Here is a 14743-nt window from a genome sequence, read left to right as displayed (position 1 = left end):
CACCTGGGGTTCTTTAACGTGCACCCAAATCTGAGCACACGGGCCTAAAACATTTCCGCCTCCATCGGAAATGCAGCTGCCACAGCCGGGATTCGAACCCGCGCCCTGCGGGTCAGCAGCTGAGTACCTTAGCCACTAGACCACCGCGGCGGGGCCAGGATGATTTTTCTGCATCTCTACGAATATATCGTGCTTTTGCTTTAGCTTGTTTGAACGCGAGGAGGTTGTCACATGTGGGGTACCTACGGAAGTTGCACTATGCTTTATTCTGTAGTTTTTTTACATTTGCACACTCATTCGTCCACCATGACTTCAGCTTTCTTCCCACTACTCCTGAAGACTGGGGAATAGCTTGCTCTGCCGCAGACAGTATGCAATTGGTGAACTTGTCATTTATTTCATCTACTGTTAGGGGTTCAGAGAACTCACCCTGTAGATTACCTCTCTGTGTAAACAAAGGCCAGTTAGCTTTGTGAAGCATCCAACGCTGTGGTCGAGAGCGTATGGTCGGAAGTGGCGATGTCAGTTTTACAATCGACGGTAGATGGTGACTACCATAAGGGTTGTTTATTGTTTCCCATGTACAATCTGCGAACAGTGGGCTAGAGCACAGTGCCGAATCCAAGCAACTCATGGTTCCTGTGCCTGGCGAGCATTATGTTGGTGATCCAGTGTTTGAAAGACCCACATTGTTAGTAAGAATAAAATCTTCAATTACCTTACCTCTACTGTCTGTCTTTACACTACCAAAGAGTATGTTATGCGCATTGAGATCTCCTGCCATTAAATAAAGTTTAGGTAGCTATTCTACGATCAATTCTAGATCTTATACAGTAAAATGTGTATGAGGTGGAATGTATATGGAACAAATAGTGATAGTTTTATGTGATAAAATGATGACTGCAGCCGTTTCATTAAAACTGTTAACTATAACTTCCCTTACTGCTATACCACTTTGGACAACAATGGCGACGCCGCCCGACAGCCGGTTGCTTTGCGAGCGGTTGCGACGTATAACAGTGTAACCTTTTAGTATTTTGGTGTTTTTTGGTCCCAGATTCGTTTCCTGCAAGCATAACGCTACATGAGAGAAGCTTGTAAATGTGTCCTTAATGTCGCTTAAGTTTCGTGTCATGCCTCTGTAGTTCCAATGGAGGATGCATGCCGTTACGTGAAATAATGTGTATAAAATTTAGTATTTTGAGTTAGTTGTGCATAAGCTAAAAAGCGACACTATTTGCGTGCTTCGTCACTTCTTTTTTGTGGGGCTGAAAGCGTGTTCCGGCTCCCTTTTTCCCCTTTGCAGGGAGGGAGGATGGGCTGCCTGATCGCTCTGCTAGTTGAAGTAGGGTCTGTCAGGCTTTCAGTGTCCGATGGACTCACGTCCATGGACTCAGCACCACCAGGGTGCTCAACAGTGTTGGTGCCCGGCGAGAATGCTGGCCCCCTCAAGGGAGGCTGGCTACTCGGCACGGTTGTTGAGACCTCTTTTGCCTCGACATTAGGTTGGCTGGCACCAACACTGGTCGAGGCTTTGGGCCCGCCCCTTAAAAAAATCACTTGGTGCCTTTTTTTCACTCTTTTCTGGGGACAGACCATGGCCACTAGGTCCTGGAGTACGACCTGTGTGCCTATAGAGACCGTCGGCGGTGCCTTCCCTCTTCGCACCGCTTCAGCGTAGGTGCCCTTTTGGGCAAGAACCACTCGCTTGCGCGCTTCTGGATACGGTATGTTTTCTTTGGTTTTCAGTGTAAGTATGTCTTTTTCTTTTTGCCATTCTGGGCAGGAGCGTGAGTACGCTGAATGGGGCCCCTTGTAGTTTACAGTTTAAAGCGTTCGTGCACTCGCCATCTTCATGTTCATTCTGGCCGCATTTCATGCAGGTTGGATTACCACGACATGAATGAGACCCGTGCCCGAACCTCTGGCACCACAAGCACCTGCGAGGATTAGGTATGTAGGCCCTCCAACGGAGGTAAAGGTACGCTACCTTAACTGCAGCAGGAAGCGTCGTGCTTGCGAAGGTTAGTTTTACATTCCTTGTGCAGGTTTCCCTCTTATCTCAACGGATGATGATTGCTAGTGTGGCAAGTACACCTTGATCGGCTAACGCATCCTCAATTTTTGCGTCGGTGCACTTGAGCAGTTCATTGTCGGATATTACACCTCGCGTGTTATTAAGAGATCGGTGAGCTGTTACACGGACTTCATGTTGTCCGATTTTTCCAAGGTGTCTGATTTTGTCCCTTTGTTCTTTGTTTTTCACTTCTATGAAGAGATCTCCTGAATTCAACTTTTTTGCACTGTAATTGCTTCTAATGCATTCTTTGATTGCTTTTGCATTCGGGAATAATGATATGTCCTGAATCTTGGTTTCAGACAATGAAGTTACAACGAAAATTTCGTGTAATCGCTCTCTTTAGTCAGAAAGTTTCTATTGGCTTCAGTACGACCCCTTTTACGGGACCAATCATTGTGGAAAAGGGGGGGGGGTACTTTTTTTCACAGAAAAGCATGATCATTCGGTAGCTGTGCTGGCCACCCACAATGAAGTCCAACAAGGGGAACGTATACCCACGTTAGCCTTACATTGCTACTATAACCCTGTGGTCTTGACCAAGGGAGGTAAGTCCCTCAGGGTTAACCCTAGCCGCCAGAAAATTTGGAAGTAAACGGAAAAGAGAAGACGACAGGACAGCTGAGAAGTGAGCGATAAAGACGAAGATGTAGGAAGAGAGAGAGAGGAAAAGGCGACTGCCGATTTCCCCTGGGTGGGTCATCCCAGGGGTGCCGTGTACGTGAAGCCGGGGCCAAAGGGGTGTGTTGCCTCTGCCGGGGGGCCTTAAAGGTCAAATCACCCGGCGTCGGCTTAGCCTCCCGGATCCCCTTTTCCCCGGGCACGGCAGAGCCACGCACGGCTATGCGTGGGAGGGAGTCGTAACTCCCCCGTTAGCTCGGGTCCGTGCTGTCGCTACACACCAAACGCCTGCTTACGCAGACGCCCCTGTGGGGCATTCAGTTAATGTAGGTGTGCTCAAAACTACGGGAAATTGGTCACTTCCATAGGGATTAGTGATGACTTTCCAGTGATGTAGAGACTCAAGCGATGGAGATACTATGCTTAGGTCTATTGAGGAATAGGTATTCTTAGCGAGGTTATATTAGGTTGGTCCTTCTAGATTCAGACGACACGCGCTTGAACAGAGAAGAAACTGTTCAATCAGTCGACATCGGGCGTCGCAACGAGAGTCGCCCCATAGCCTGTTATGTGCATTAAAGTCCCCTAGAACAAGATAGGGTTCAGGAAGTTCATCTATCAAGGACTGGAATTCTTGTTTGTGTAGCTGAAAATGTGGATGTATGTATATAGAGAAAATAGTGACGAGTTTGCTTAGGAGCACCACTCCAACAGCCACTGCCTCAAGAAACGTTTGGAGCTTTAAGTGTTTACATGCTAAACCTTGCTTAACTATAACAGCTACACCTCCAGATGATGCCACGGCATCATCGCGGTCCTTTCGGAAAATTATATAACTGCGTAGAAAGTTGGTGTGTTTATATTTTAAGTGTGTTTCCTGTACACATAGCACTTTTGGTGGGTGAATGTGTTGAAGTTCTTGAACATCGTCGAGGTTTGTGAGAAGGCCTCTGACATTCTATTTTACAATCTGTGTTTCCATATTTGATGGGAAGTGGTGCTGTGTGTACGGAAATGAAGTGGCTGTTAAAGTGGGAAGTTGTAACTTAAGTAGCAGGAACGTCGTCGGGCCCTGTTATTGGTTTCTTGTTTCTTTAGCGCGCTCTAGGGAGCCACGCTGCATTTCTGGCACCTGAGGTACCGTGTTTGTGTTCATTGCCTCATGTGAAGCACTGAATGCCCGCGTACGCGAGCTGCTGTGCGTATTTGCGACCTCGACTGGTGAGACGTGGTTGGTCGACCCAACGACCCTGGAGTCGCCTGAGTCTCTGGCTTGGCAGGTGGAGCAGGCTTGGCTGCTTCCATCATGAGGGCGGCCACCACACGCGATGGCTCACTTTACGTGGGCCTAGGTAGCGGCGGAGGGTGATGCAACACTGCCCTCTGACGCGCCGCATCAGTGTAAGTTGTGCCATGAAAATGAAAAGCCGAACACCTTCGGCGTGCTTCCTTGAAGGAGATATTTTCGCGAATCTTCAGTGTATTAATGTCTTTTTCTTTTTTCCACTGTGGACAAGAACGTGAATATGACGCCTGGTCTCCGTCACAGCTTACACAATGTGGAGTTTCATTACATTTGTCAGAGACGTGGCCTTGGGCTCCACATATGGCACAAGCAGGTCGACCACGGCCGCTCCGAGAGCCATGGCCGAACCTTTCACAAAGGTAACATCGGCGGGGTTTTGGTAAGTAGGGTCTGATTGGTGTCTTTGTATAGCCAGTTTCTATTGTTTGTGATAGTTCACTGGTGGCAAAGGTCACAGGTCACTACCAAGTGTTTCGTGGGGCTTTTCTGATTGTTCCTTCAGATGAGGATTCACTTCACATTGGCCACATTCTGTTTTTTCCAGCCCTCGAGGAGCTGAGCCTCCTTCAGGTCAAGGAGGTCTGTGTCGGAAACAACTCCACGTGCATAGTTCATGAATTGATAAGGTGTTACGCTGATGGGAATGTCACCGAATGCTGCAAGGTTCTTTAGTTTGTCACATTGTGTTTTGTCACGGAGTTCTAAAAGAAGGTCGCCACTAGCCATTTTTGTAACTTTATAGCCATCGCCTAATGTGGCTGTCAGGGACCGCGATGCTATGAACGGGGACACTGTCCTGGCAGTTTTGTTGGGCTTCTCTCTGCGTACAACATGATAGCGAGGGAATACTTCTTTGGGTCGACTGAAAAAGGAAAATTCTTCGGTGCGTACGCGCTTTGAAGCGGCACGATCATTGAGGAGAGGAAGGTTCTATGCATGATGAAGGAATGTAATTCAGTAACGATGGCGGCCACCCACCAGGGAGCCCAACGAGGAGACGCTACAAGATTCATGAAACGCGAAACAAGCACACGCCAGCCGTACACCGCTACGATAACCTAATGCGCGTAGGCCAAGGTTGGCTAGTTGCACAAGGTTAACCCAAGCCGCCCAATAAATTGGGGAAGCAACAGAGGAAATTAGAAGACATGATAGATTTAAAGAGGAGAATGATGATGATGATATATGGTGTTTTTTGGCGCAAGGGCCATTTGATGGCCAAAGAGCGCCAGTTCATGGGACAAGGAATGTGGATAATGATTGTGATTAGCGGCTGTATAAGGGCCATAAAATTCCTCGCAGTAAGGCGGGTAAAAACATACAAGTAATAAAAGCATGACTATGCCGTGAAAGGTGTGTGTGGTGTGAATAGGTGACAAAAGTTGGTGATAATGTAAAACGATGGTGGACATGTATGGCATTAGCACAAGTACCTCACTCGTTCATACCCTTGCGTCCAAGGGCCACGAGGCAAGTGCTTTCTTGTGTAGCCACCGCAGCAAAAACCTCCCTGGAGAGGTCGTGCTACGGGATGCCTGGGTATATGATATGAAAATTAATAATATCTTTTAAAAACGCTAACAATGATTTATGACTAAAAAGCGGTTCCCTACCAACGAACATTGCAGGGTTGATTGATTTGTGGGGTTTAACGTCCCAAAACCATCATTTGATTATGAGAGACGCCGTAGTGGAGGGCTCCGGAAATTTAGACCACCTGGGGTTCTTTAACGTGCACCCAAATGTGAGTACACGGGCCTACATTTCCGCCTCCATCGGAAATGCAGCCGCCGCAGCCGGGAACTGAACCCGCGACCTGTGGGTCAGCAGCCGAGTACCTTAGCCACTAGAACACCGCGGCGGGGCGAACATTGCAGGGTGTAAAGGTATATGTTGTAGGTAGGGTAATGTAAAATGCTGTTTTCTTTGAGTTTCTAAGTGTTTGAACTGAATTAACATGTGAAGGAAAGTTAATGCTTCACCACATCTGTCACACAATGGTGGATGGCCACCGGACATAAGATATGTGTGTGTCGTTTATGTGTGTCCTATCCTGAGTCTCGTTAGTATTACCTCTGAATGACACGATTTTGATACTGGCAGCCAATGACCAAGGTGCGGCTTAATAATGTGTAGTTTGGTTTGTGTGTGTGTATCCCACTTGCTCTGCCAGTAGTCCCTGAGATTTCGTTTGAGAGACGGCTCAAGATCAAGGGCCGGGATTATGGTGGGTGTAGGGGCAGTGCTTTTGTGGACGGATGCAGCGAGCTGATCCGCCCTCACGTTGCCTTGGATCTCACGGTGCGCTGGCACCCAGCACACTACAACATGTTGCTTGAGTGTGTAGAGTGTGCACAGAATGGAGTAAAGTGAGACAAGGACTGCGTATGTTTTGTTTTTTAAGTCAGTTCAGAGCCGTTACCACAATGAGGGAGTCTGTATAAATTACTGCTTTTTGTATTTGTAATTGTTTCTTGTGTTTAGCTGCCACAAGTATCGCGTAAGCTTCCACTGTGAAGATACGTGAGCCTGAATGTAGATGGCCAGCATACGAAAAGGAAGGACAAACAGCACCATAGGACACAGAGGAGTTAGACTTGGAGGCATGTGTAAAGAACTCAAGACGTGTGTATTTGTGTTGAAGTTACAGTAAGTATGTTCGAATATGGGCAATAGGTGCATGTTTTATAACTTCTAGGAAAGACACATCGCAGTCTATAGTCTGCCACTGCCACGGTGGCGGGCATGCTACAGGAGCCATTAAACTGTGTTCAAATGACACTCCAGTTTCTTCAGCTAGACCCTTCAAGCGAACAGAGAAGGGCTGCCTCATCGAAGGCCTGTATTGAAACAGAATGTAGCTCGACAGATCATTAATAGTAGAGTATGGGGGGTGCTTCTTGTCTGCTTTCACCTTAAGAAAATATACAAGGAACATGTAAGTTCTCCGTAGATGAAGCGACCATTCATTTGACTCAACGTAAAGGCTTTCTACAGGGCTGGTGCGAAAGGCATCCGTAGAAAGGCGGATGCCCAAATGGTGCACGGGGTCCAGCATCTTCAAAGCACTTTGAGTTGCAGACTGATAAACAACAGCCCCATAATCTAAGCGGGTGCGAATGGGGCTTCGATACAGATTCATGAGGCATTGCCTATCACTACCCCAAGTGGTACGTGACAACACCTTTATACCATTCATGGCTTTTAAACAGTTTGTTTTTAAATACTTGATGTGCGGCACGAAGGTCAACTTGTTGTCCAAGATTAAGCCTAAGATTTTATGCTCGGCTTGGACAGAGAGACGTTGCCCATTCAGAGAATGTCAGATTCAGAGTGCATGCCTCTCTTTCGAGAGAACAAGACACACGTGCTTTTTTGTGAATTAAGTCGAAATCCGTTCTCATCTGCCCATTTGGAGACCTTGTTTAAACCCAGCTGAACCTGCCGCTCACACATTGCCAAGTTGCATGACTTGAAGCCAAGCTGAACGTCGTCGACATATGTACAATAGAACATATTGCGGGGAATGGACAAGTGCAAGGAATTCATTTTCATAATACAAAGTGTGCAACTAAGTACACCACCTTGTGGCACGCCTGTTTCCTGGACAAATGTTTGGGAGAGAACACTGCCCACACGGACACGGAATGTCCGGTTTGACAGGTAACTTTCGATTATGTGTAACATTCTTCCACGCACACCAAAGTGGGACAGGTCTCTTAGAATTCCAAAACGCCATGTTGTATCATAAGCCTTTTCGATATCGAGGAACACAGAGAGAAAATATTGTTTATGGATGAAGACGTCTCTGATCTATGCCTCGATACGAACAAGGTGGTCTGTGGTGGATCTACTTTCTCGAACCCCGCACTGAAATGGGTCGAGCAAATTGTTTGTTTCAAGGATATGTACAAGTCGGCAGTTTATCATTTTTTCGAAGACTTTGCAAAAGCAAATTGTAAGTGCAATAGGCCTATAACTTGAAGCTAAAGAGGGGTCCTTGCCCTCTTTCAAAATGGGAATTATAATAGCCTCTTTCCAGGAGGTAGGGATAGTGCCAGAAAATCAGATACCATTGTACAAACGAAGTAAAGTTTTTCGTGTTTCTGCTGGTAGGTTTTTTAACATTTTATACACCACACGGTCAGAACCTGGGGCAGAAGTACTGCAGGAGTTTAGAGATGTTCGGAGCTCAGCTAGACTAAAAGCTTGGTTATATGCCTCGTATCTAGTGGATTTGTGTTCAAGTTTCTGCTTTTCTATTCTTGTTCTGTATTTTTGGAAAGTGTCCGTATAGTGGGACGAGCTGGACAACCGTCCAAAGTGCGCACCGAGGGAGTTTGCCTGATCTTCCAAGGTATCACCCTGAGTGTTTACGAGTGGAAGTGTGTGTACTTTTCTTCCTGCTACCCTACGAACCATGTTCCAGACTTTGGCCTCTTGTGTATATGAATTTATTCCTGATAAAACTTGTGCCAACTTTCTCTTCTGGCCTGCCGACGCGTTCTCCTGCCTCGCGATTTGATTTTCTTAAAGCTCTCAAGATCTTCCGCTGTCGGCGAGTTCCGCAGCAACCTCCATGGCCTGTTCTGTTCCTTTCGCGCATTCTGACACTCAGTGTTTCACCACGGGACGTGTCCTTTGCCAGGCAGTCCAGATGTTTGTGGAATGCACTTGGATGCTGCGTCAGCAAGAAAGGCCGTGAAGTACTGCACAGCTTCATTTATGCCTAATCCGCATATGTCAGTCCAAAGTAAGTGATTAAGCTTTTGAAATTGTTCCCAGTCGGCTTTGTTTACCAGCCATTTGGGAACATGTGGGGGACATTCATATAATATTGATGTACTCAAAACTAAAGGAGAATGGTCACTTCCGTAAGGACTATTTATGACTTTCCACTGAAGTAGTGGAACAAGTGAAGGAGATGCGATACTGAGGTCTATGGAAGAGTAAGTTTGTCGGAAAGGTTATAGTATGTTGCCTCTTTTCTATTCAACAGACAAGCACCTGATGAAATGAGGAATTGTTCAATGAGACGACCTCGTGCATCACAGCGAGAGTCACCCCAAAGACCATTATGTGCGTTCAGCTTTGCGCAGAGGCAGTGTCGCATCCAACGAAGTGCCAGATCCCCAAGGACCAGATAAGGTTCAGGTATTTCATCTACTAAAGACTGGAATTGAAGTTTTTCAAGCCGGTGGTGCGGAGGTATGTACAAAGAGCAGACAGTGACGAGTTTGATTAGAATAACTGCTCGGACAGCCACCGCCTCAAGGGAAGTTTGAAGGAGTAATTGTGTACATGCCATGCCTTGACTTACTATAACCGCTACACCACCGGATGGTGGCATGGCATCATCTCTATCCTTTCGGAAGATAACGTAGTTTCGTAAAAAGTTTGTGTTTGTTCGTTTCAAGTGTTTTTCTTGTACACACAGCACTCTAGGATTGTGTTCATGGAGGAGTTCTTGTAAGTCATTGAGGTTTCGAAGAAAGCCTGGGATGTTCCAATGTAATATTTCTGTCTGCATATTTAAACAAGAGAGATGCTCCTGTGTGTACAAAGAGTATCGTGTGTTGGAGTGAGCTCATTATTTCATGTGGCAGGACGGTCGTTCTGCTCCGTTATTGGTTTCTTATTTTCCTTGGCGAGCTCCAAGGAGCCGCCCCGCACTTTTGGTACCAAGGGAACCGTTGTAGCCATTGCCTCTTCAGAAGCACTGAGTGCCCGCACATGCGAGCTGGTGGTTCGGATTTTAGGCCTCGCCTGGTGAGGGGAGGCCTTGAGACCAGAGGACCCTGGAGTCTCCGGCCTCAATTTGCCAGGAGGCGGAGTAGACTGAACTACTGCCGCCTTGGGGGCAGGTGCCACAGCCGACGGCTCGCCCTGCGCCTGCCCAAGGGGTGGCGAGGGCTGGTGCGGCGTTGCCCCCTGACGCGCCGGGTCAGCATATGTAGCGCCGTAAAATGGCGACACTCTTCATCTTGCTTCTTTGACTGTGATATTTTCTTTAATTTTCAATGTGATAATTTCTTTTTCTTTTTTCCAAAATATGCGAGACCGTGAGCATGCGGCATGATTTCCACCACAGTTTACACAGTGTGATGGTTCTTCGCAAATAAAGAATAAAGAATTATCAAAATTGTGGCCTGACACTCCACATTGTGCACAAGTTTGGTGACCACGACAGCTTTGTGAGCCGTGGCCATACTTCTGGCATTTAAAACAACGACGTGGGTTAGGTATGTATGGTCTGATCGACGTCTTCGTTTACCCTGTTTGAATACTTTTTGGCAGATTACTGGAAGCGAACGTGAGTATTAGGTGTTTCGTTGGTGTTACCTTGTTGTCTCTTCTAACGAAGATTCTTTGTACATTGGTCACATTCTGACTCTTCCACCCCTCCAGAAGTTCCTCTTCGGTCAAGTCGAGCAAATCAGCATCAGATACTACTCCACGGGTTGTGTTCATAGATCTGTGTGGCGTTACAGTGATGGGAGTGTCACCAAAAGTTGAAAGATTCTGTAGCTTTTCAAACTGTTCTTTTTCTCGAACTTCAAGGAGGAGGTATCCGCTGGTCATTTTTGTAACTTTGTACCCGGCTCCAAGAGTTTCTGTGAAACATCTGGCTACTACAAAGGTGGATACAGTTCTGGCTTGCTTGCTGCTTATCTCACTATGTATAACATGAAAATGGGGAAAGTTTGCATTTGATCGATTGAAAAAGCCAAAGTCTTCGGTGCGTACGCGCTTTAAGGTGGTACGATCACATAACAAGGGAAACGCTCTAAGCATTCCAGTCTAATTTTCTTCAGAAGCGTTGGCGGCCACCCACCACGGAGCCCAACGAGGGGACGCGATAAGTTTGCGGATGCTAAAACCTGCAGACGCCAGCCGTACAGCGCTACTATAACCTAATGCGCCTTGACCAAGGTAGGCTATTTGCACAGGGTTAACCCTAGCCGCCAGGAAGTTTGGAAGTAGGCAGAAGAGAGCAGAAGACAGAACCGATAAATAGTGAGAGATAAAGACGAAGATGTAGGGGGAGAGAGATAGGAAAAGGCGACTGCCGATTTCCCCTTGGTTGGTCAGCACAGGGGTGCCATCTACGTTAAGCCGTGGCGAGAGGGGTGTGTTGCCTCTGCAGGGAGGCCTTAAAGGTTTGATCACCTAGCATCGGCTCAACTCCCAGGATCCCCTTTTCCCCGGACACGGCAAAGCCACGTACGGCTAGGCGTGAGAGGGAGCCGAACCCCCCCCCCCCTTTAGCTCGGGTCCACGGTGTCGCTACACACCAAACGCCTGCTTTCACGAGCGCCCCTGCGGGTACAAGGTTAATCCTTGCCGCCAGGAAATTGGGAAGTAGATAGAAAAGATAAGATGACAGGACAGATAAAAAGTGGGAGATAAATACGAAGATGTAGGGGAGAGAGAGATGGGAAAAGGCGACTGCCGATTTCCCCTGGGTGGGTCAGCCCAGGGGTGCCCCCTATGTGAAGCCGGGGCCAAAGGGGTGTGTTGCCGCCGCTGGTGTTTTTTCAGGTCCAATCACCCAGCATTGGCTCTACCCCCAGGATCCCTTTTTCCTCGGACATGGCAAAGCCACGCACGGCTAGGCGTGGGAGGGGGTCTAAACCCCCCCGTTAGCTCGGGTCTGTGGTGCCGCTGCGCACCAAACGCCTGCTTGCGCAGACGCCCCTGCGAAAAAATTGACGAGGTTTTGAGCCGTTCGGTAATTTTGGAGTAATCTCCAAGCTTTATTCTCATTATTGCGCGCTTTCCGATAATCGTCGTTCCACCATGGAAAGCAACGCCCATTAGTCCTTTTGTTAGTTTGCTTAATACATTTCACTGCAGCGTCAGTAATGAAACCTGTTAGGTATGCTACAGCATCGTCTCTATTAAAACCAGCAATGTCATCTCCGCCTAAAAATATAATTTCTCGGAACAGTTCCCAGTTGGCTGACTTGGTGTTCCAACGAGGAAAATCAGGCGTACATGTATCTTCTTTTCTTAGCTTCAACATAATCGGGAAGTGGTCACTCCCAAAGGGGTTCTTGATAATATGTTGGTTCTTTTTTGTTAAGTAGACATGCTCCGGGCGAAAGCAGAAAGTGTTCTATTTGGCGTCCTTGCGCATCTAAACGGGCGTCGCCCCATAAGGGATTATGTGCATTTAGATCACCAACGACTATATATGGCGGAGGAAGTTCATCAATGAAGCTTTGAAATTCTGTCTTCGAAAGTTGATAGCACGGAGGAATGTAAATAGAGGTAATTGTTAGTAGCTTCCCGAAAAGCACTGCTCGGACAGCAACTGCCTCAAGAGAACTTCGGAGGTTTATTGCTTACAGGCAACACCTTTATCAACTATTCTAGCGACTTGGCCCGACGAAGCGGCAGCGTCGTCACGGTCTTTGCGAAAGATGGCATTTTGCTTTAGAAAGTTTGTTTGTGTGGACTTGAGATGTGTTTCTTGAACACACAGCACATTTGGAGTATGTTTATTAAGGAGTTCTCTAATATCATCGAGGTGGTGAAGAAGTCCTATCACATTCCACTGTAAAATCTGTGTGTCCATTTTAGATGTGTTTTATGCTGTGTGCTCAAGGATAGAAAATTAGCTCACGGACCTTTTCCAGGGGCCATGACACGAGATTTTTTTTTGGATCGGTCGACTGAGTCGCGCCGATCCTTAGGCGCTGGCTGCACCCTCACGCTCGTTGTTGTGTCCATTGCCTCTTGCGAGGCGCTGGACACGCGCTCTTGCGAGCGCTGCGTTTGTTTTGAGGGCCTCGCCTCAAAAGACGAGACCTTCACGGCCCCCAGCCCGGAGGTTGGTGGGTCTTTCTTGGATGGCGGAGTAGCACTGGCTGCAACCGCCGAGGGGGCGGATGGCGTCACCGCTGGCTCACTACGCGTGTGCCAGACAACCGTCGTGGCGATGCCCCCTGACGAGCCACTTCGGCTAAGCTGGGTTCTGGTAGGTAGGACCCCTGCATTCGTGCCTCCCTAAATGAAATGTTTTGTTTTACTATATTGTGACAATTTACTTTTCTTTTTTCCAGCGTGGGCATGACCGTGAGTATGTGGCATGCTTCCCTTTACAGTTCGCACAGTGAAGGAAGTTTTCACCGACATCAGATGTGTGTTCGTCAGCACTGCATTTCGCGCAAGTTAGGCGGCCTTGGCAGTTCTGTGAACTGTGGCCGAACCGCTGGCATTTGAAACATCGGAGAGGGTTTGGTATATATGGCCTCACTCGAAGCTTGATGTACCCATCCTCAACGGAGTCAGGCAGTACACTTGAATTGAAGGTAAGTATCAGGTGCTTAGTCTGGACTCCTTTGCCATCACGCCTCATCCTAATTCGTTTCCCGTTGATGACATTCTGTTCCCTGAAACCCTCTAGGAGTTCAGCCTCCGTCAGCCCTAACAGGTCATCATCTGAAGCAACGCCACGGGTGGTGTTCATGGTTCGGTGTAGGGCTACTATTATTTTTGGTATCTCCGAATTTCACTAGAATAGGCAGTCTCTCATATTGTTTCTGGTCGCGGAGCTCCAACAGGAGGTCACCACTTACCATTGTCGATGCTTTATATCCAGGTCCAAATATTTCCGTCAAATACTTCGAAAACTAGAAAATCTGAAAGTGTTTGCACTGGTTTGCCGGGTATGTCAGCGTGGATAGCATAGAATTGGGGAAAAAATAATCTCTGGTGAACAAAAAAAAATGGAAGACTTCTTTGGTGTACTCTCTTTTCTGAGGGCGATCAGAGAGCGGGGGGAAGGAACTAGCCATGTAAATGTTTAACTTTCGGCAGCGGCGCCAGCCACCCACCATAGAGTCCTACAAGGGGACGCTGCAGGGTCTGTAAGCACAGGTCCTGCAGACGCCAGCAGTACGCCACCACTATAACCGAATATGGTGTATCCAAGGTAAGATACACTAAGAAACACAGAAGTCGATGGAAGTGGGTAGAGGACGGGAAAAATTTAAAGTAAGAGAAAAGACGAAGATGTGAGGTGGAGACAGGAAAAGGCGACTGCCGATTCCCCCCGGGCGGGTCAATCCGGGGGTGCCGTCTACGTGAAGTCAGGGCCAAAGGGGTGTGCTGCTGCCACTGGGGGGCCTTCCAGGTCCAATCACCCAGCATTGGCTCTACCCCCAGAATCCCCTTTTCCCCGGACACGGCAAAGCCACGCACGGCTAGGCGTGAGGTTGTCGAAACATCTCTGTTAGCTCGGGTCCGCGGTGTCACTACACACCAAACGCCTGCTTGCACCGACGCCCCTGCGGGGCATCATCAGAAATTACACCACGGACAGTGTTCATAGACCTGTGTGGGCCCACTGAAACAGGAGTGTCCCCGAATTATACAATTCTGGATAGTTTGTCGTATTGTGTTTTGTCTCGAACCTCCATGATGATGTTTGATGTTTAGTGGCGCAAGGGCCATTTCACGGCCAAAGAGCGCCAGTTCATCTTACTAAAAGATTAGGTTAATGTGGTTTTATGGCACAAAAGCAGCTAAGGCTATGCTGCGCCAGACACAAGTTTTTCAGGAATGGACACTAAAAAGATGAGATTTTAAAGCTTATTTAACAGGTTACATTCTTTCAGAAAGTTTAGCAAGTCAGGCAGAGGTACTATAGGGTCATCTCCTAGGAAAAAAGCAGGGTTTAAAGGTACGTGCTGTTTGTATAGCTTGCTGAAATGTTTTTGTCTCTGTGTTTC

Source organism: Rhipicephalus microplus, chromosome 2 (genome assembly GCF_043290135.1).
Source record: "Rhipicephalus microplus isolate Deutch F79 chromosome 2, USDA_Rmic, whole genome shotgun sequence".
Lineage (NCBI taxonomy): Eukaryota > Metazoa > Arthropoda > Arachnida > Ixodida > Ixodidae > Rhipicephalus > Rhipicephalus microplus.
This window is presented reverse-complemented; position numbering follows the sequence as displayed.